Raw genomic sequence first — 5,830 nt, 5'->3', positions numbered from 1 at the left:
CATCCATATACCTGAAGAGTCTGGAATGTTTGAGTTACGACTTCACCGCAGCCCCTGGCATCCATATACCTGAAGAGTCTGGAATGTTTGAGTTAAGACTTCACCGCAGGCCCTGGCATCCATATATCCAAAGAGTCTGGAATGTTTGGGTTCTGGAAGTTCCATCCCAAGCCCCTTCCCCTGGGAGTTGCTCATCCAGACTCCACCTCCGAGAAAGCTCACCGAATGATGACCCCTCCCTAGAGATGCTCAAGACCACTCCTCCAGGGTATTTAATGTGTCCCCACCAGAGAACAAACACATGGTTTTCCAGTCTTCCTTCACAGGCTCCTCTCTGGGGAATGGAAAGCCATCCGGGAGCATTGGTATCCATTAAGCCTGGGTTTTTTCTAATTCAGTTTGATTTGGTCTGATTCAGATTATTGTGCTGGCAGAGAGTCTTATGGGGCTGCAAAACCTTTTCAATATGAAGTTTATCAATTATGTAAAGTACATGTATGATGTGGGATTCCCCTCTGTACACTGTGAATGTGTTTTGTTACCGTGGCTAATGAATAAAGTTACTTTGACCTATGGCAGGGCAGAATAGAAAAAGGAGGGAATTCCAAGCAGAGATAGAGGAGAAAGCAGGCAAAGTCAAAGAGATACCATGTAGCTGCTGAAGGAGGCAGAAGCCATGTAGCAGTTCAAGAAGAAAGACTAAAAAAACCACAAACATTGTGGTAAAATATAAATTAATAGAAATGGGTTAATTTAAGATGTAAGAGTTACTTAATAAGCCTGAACTTTAGATTCTCTTTCATCTCTTGTAGTCTGCTGTTTATGCTTGTATTTGTGGTTCCTGACCATTTTCTCATAATTTCTGTTTCTATAATTCTCTTGGCTTGTATTTTCTCTATTGTCTCTATTTCAGTTTTCAAGTCTTGAATAGTTTTTTTTCATATGTTTGACTGCTTTTTCTTGGTTTTCTTTAAGGGATTTGTTGATGTCTTCCAATCTTTTGTTTGTCTTTTCCTCCATTTTTTTGAAGGAATTTTTCATTTCCTCTTTAAGGGCTTCAAATATTCTCCTAAAGTTATTTTTTAGGTCATTTTCTTCTGCTTCATCTATATTTAGTTGTTCAAGTCTTGCAGTTATAGGGTCACTAGTTTTTACTGGTGTTGTGTTGCTCTTTGTGGTGTGGCGTGTGTTTTAATCTACCGGTCTTTTCCTTTGGTTGGTGTAGTTGGGGCTGTGACTCTGCTGCTCAGTCTTCCAGGTGCCAGTGAATCCAAGGCTCAGATGGTTGCTCCTCATGGTGCATGACTGCCACAGTTCCAGTCACCCCGTTGGTCACTACGTGTTCCTGGACGCCTCTTGGCTCCCGGGAGTTTACTCTACACCCACAGAGATTGCTTGCTTAGGGCTCTTTTTGCCGAGATTGCTGCCTTGGGTCTGCTCTGGCAGAGGTCCTGGCTCAGGCCTACTCTCTCAGCGCTTCCAGATTTGTGCCCGGACCTGCAGAAGTCCTGGCCAGCATAAGCATTCTTAACAGGAAATGCAAGCATCGTGGTGTGGAGGCTATCCATTTATCAGGAATTGTTTCAGGGGAAGCATTGCTTTTGTTTTGTGACAGAATCTCTCTATGTATTTCAGTTGCCCTATAACTCACTATGTAGACCAGGCTGGCCTCACAGAGACTCACCTTCCTCTGCCTCCAGAGTGCTGGGATTAAAGGCGTGCCTTACCGCACCAGTTTTGGAAACATCGTTCTTTATTTGGAGAAAGCACTTTGATGCAGAGGGGAGATTCCTTACTCAGCCCCACGCACAACCCCTAGCTCCCACTCCTCCCCTCCCCTTAGCCTCCTCCCAGTAAGGTTCACCAGCAGCAGGCCTGCAGGAAGCCAGGAGAAGAATACACTTTGCTAAGCAAAGAGGAAAGAAAGGCGGCAGAAGGCTGCCAACAGGCTGGTTCACAGCTTAAGTCCTTTTGTTTTGTTTTTTTCTCTGTATAACCTTGGCTGACCTGAAACTAGCTACGTGAACTATGCTGACCTCGAACTCATAGAGGTCCCCCTGCCTCTGCTAAGATTAAAGGCATGTACCACCACGCTGGGTTGTAAGCAATCCTTTAATGCCAACATTCAATAGTTAATTTTTTTTTTAATTTTTAAAAAGCAGTTGTTAGGACTAGATCCTTCATGCCTTTGTAAAAATTGAGACAATTTTTAAAAAAATGAATTTTCCCCTAGGAGCTGATGCCAATAGGGACATCTGCACAGGCGTCTAAGTGAAGGTGTGGCAGGGGGGACAATAAAGAAAAGAATTGACAGCTGGCTACAGATCCAGAGCACTCTGCACTTAGACACATTGGGATAGGTGCTGGTAAAGGAGAAATCCGGGGAGCGAGTCAGACAACTCAGTGAGTGAAGGCGCCTGCTGCCACCTTTGCGCCTGAGTCCAAGCCCCAGGACCAACTTTGGAGGAAGGAGAGACTTGAGAGTTGTCCCTTTGGCCTCCTCGTAGCTGCTGAGGCACCTGCATGTGCGCACACACACACAAGTAAACAGGTAAATAAAGAAGCCAATTCAATTTAAAAAATGAAAATGAATAACCCACGAGCTTGGGCACATTAAAAATGTAAAGCTTTGACTCGAGCAGGTAACGGTTATGAACTGATTCTGAAACGATCGTGAGCTCCATTCTACATGCAGCTCCAGGCTCCACAGAAGGGACAGAAGGGAGAAAACATCGGTTGAAGAGGAACAGTGACGTATTTGGTTTACTCCAGTGGGAAGACCCGAGCTAGAGGTCAATCGGTAGTTTTTTATTGACTAGGCCCTATGCTTTGGGTTACTGTTTATCTTGGGTTGGGTTTGCTGGTTGACTTGGTTAGGGTTTCTATTGCTGTGATCAATCAGCATGACCAAGAGCAACTTAGGGAGGGAAGGGTTTATTTCATCTTACACGTCTGTCTCACAGTCTATCAGTGAGGAACTCAGGGCAGAAGCTGAAGCAGGGCAGGAAATGAGAGGCAGGAACTAATGTAGAGGCCATGGAGGGGTGCTGCTTATTGGTTTGTTCCTCGTGGATTGCTCAGCCTGCTTTCTTACAGCACCCAGGGCCACAAGCCCGCAGGGGTACTACCCACCGTGAGCTGGACCCTCTAACATCAACCATCAATCAAGAAAATGCATCACAGCCTTGCCCCTTAAGGGACCAAATGACCCTTTCACAGGGGTCACCTAAGACCATTGGAAAACATAGATGTTTACATTAGATTCATCAGTAGCAAAATTACAGCTATGAAGTATCAAGAAAATAATTTTATGGTTAAGGAACTGTATTAAAGGGTTGCAGCATTAGGAAAGTTGACAACCGCTGCTCAATATCAATGTAAAAATGCAGTTCTTACCTCAAAGAAAATAAAAGAGAGTTTATTCAAGAGCCAAATATTGAATTACCGTGGCCTATGAACACAGATTTTAAGTTACCCCAAATTCCATGTTCCAATATGATAACAAGTTTCTAAAATTTTTTACTGTCAAAAAAGAAAGCCAGAAGCCAGGTGGTAGGGGCGCACGCCTTTAATCCCAGCACTCAAGGCAGAGGCAGGTGGATCTCTGTGAGTTTGAGGCCAGCCTACAGAGCGAGTTCCTGGTCAGCTCCACTGACAAAAATAAAATAAAATAAAATATAAAAAAAGGAAAAGAAAGAAAATCATAAATCAATATTTTTAGAAAATGTTTTGGGGGCTAGAGAGATGGCTCAGAGGTTGAGAGCACTGACTGCTCTTCCAGAGGTCCTGAGTTCAATTCGCAGCAACTGCATGTTGGCTCACAACCACCTATAATGAGATCTGGTGCCCTCTTCTGGCCTGCAGGCATACATGCAGACAGAACACTGTAAACATAATAAATAAATAAATCTTTAAAAAAAATGTTTTGGTAGGGCTGGAGAGATGGCTCAGTAGTTAAAAGCACTGACTGTTCTTCCAGAGAACTGTTGGGAATATTATTTTAAGGTGTGTGACTTTTGTTTAAGCTGCATTTGCTCAACTCTGTGAAGCTTTATTACTGTGTCTGTCTAAAACACCTAATGGGCCTAATAAAGAGCTGAACAGCCAATAGCGAGACAGGAGCAAGGATAGGCAGGGCTGGCAGGCAGAGAGAATAAATAGGAGAACCCAGAAAGAGGAGAAGAAAGGAGAGAAGAAGAAGGGGAGGAAGCTAGGCGCTAGTCACCCAGCCGCCCAGCCAAGCACAGAGTAAGAAGGAAAATAAGGCATGCAGAAGTAAGAAAGATAAAAGCCCAAAGATAAGAAAAACTGGCTAGAAACAAGCCAAGATAAGGCTGGGCATTTATAACTAAGAATAAGCCTCTGTGTGTGATTTATCTGGGAGCTGGGTGGCGCCCCCCCCAAAAAAAACCAAAAGAGCAAAAGTAACAACATACAACAGAGAACCCAGGTTCAATTCCCAGTACCCACATGGCACCTCACAACTGTCTAACTCCATATCCAGGGGATCTGACATCCTCCCACGGACACAGATGCAGACAAAACACCAATGCACATGAAATAAAAATAAATTTAAGAAAACACATTGGTGGAGTCATCTGGAAGGTGGGTTATAGCAGAGATGGGAAACCTATGCTATCGGCTCCCTCAGATGCTGTGTGAGGACATTCCAGCTTTTGAGTTGGTGGAAGACAGGAGGTCTGTTCATAGATTCCAAAAGGATTGAAATTAATCACGGGATATTATGTGACTATGCCGCTCGGAGGTGGGAATTAAGTGGCTCTTTGGGTGCTAAAAATAGCCCAAGATATTTGGTTATGGACCTACAACTTTCCACCCTGTCCCCATCGTGGAAGTCAAATCAGTCAGTCAACTTTTTTCCTTTGTTGTTTTTGTTCTTTTCAAGATAGGGTTTCTTTGTGTAGCTTTGGAGCCTGTCCTTGAACTCGCTCTGTAGACCAGGCTGGCCTCAAACTCACAGAGATCCATCTGCCTCTGCCCCCCCGAGAGCTGGGATTAAAGATATGTGCAACCACTGCCTGGCTTTTTTTAAAAAAATAAATAAATTTTCAGGCTTACTTTATGTGCATTAGTGTTTTTCCATGGGAACTTTTGGGTCCTCTAAAACTGGATATAGATGCTGGGAGTTGAACCCAGGTTTTCTGGAAGATCAGACCGTGCTCTTAACCACTGAGCCATCTTTCTAGCCCCAATATATAGCATTCTTGGCTCTAGAGTAGTAGAAGCTAGAGAGGGGCTGTTTAATAACATTCTGGAGTTTTGCCTAGTACTATAAGGCTGTAAGGGCATATACAGAGGTATCCTGGGCAGGAGTCCTGGGGTATCTAAGAAAGCAGAGGGAGCAAGACATTAGGCAGCATTCCTCCATGGTCTCTACTTCAGTTCCTATCTCCAGGTTCCTGCTCTGTTTAAGTTCTTGCCTTAGCTTCACTCAGTGATGGACTGATCAGGACATGCAAGCCACATAAACCCTTTCCACCCCAAGTTGTTGATTGTAGTTTGGTTGTTTTTACTCTTTGGTTCTTTGGGGGGCCTGACACCCAATTCCCAAATAAATCACACAGAGGCTTATTCTTACTTATAAATGCTGGCCTTAGCATGGCTTGTTTCTAGCCAGCTTTTCTAAAATTATCCTATTTTGCCTCTGGACTCTTTTTTTTGTTTTGTTTTGTTTTTCGAGACAGGGTTTCTCTGTGGCTTTGGAGCCTGTCCTGGAACTCGCTAGACCAGGCTGGTCTCAAACTCACAGAGATCCGCCTGCCTCTGCCTCCCGAGTGCTGGGATTAAAGGCGTGTGCCACCATCGCCCG

Source organism: Microtus ochrogaster, chromosome 4 (assembly GCF_000317375.1).
Source record: "Microtus ochrogaster isolate Prairie Vole_2 chromosome 4, MicOch1.0, whole genome shotgun sequence".
NCBI classification, from domain to species: domain Eukaryota; kingdom Metazoa; phylum Chordata; class Mammalia; order Rodentia; family Cricetidae; genus Microtus; species Microtus ochrogaster.
The sequence above is the reverse complement of the archived record's forward strand: the minus strand, read 5'-3'. Positions refer to the sequence as shown.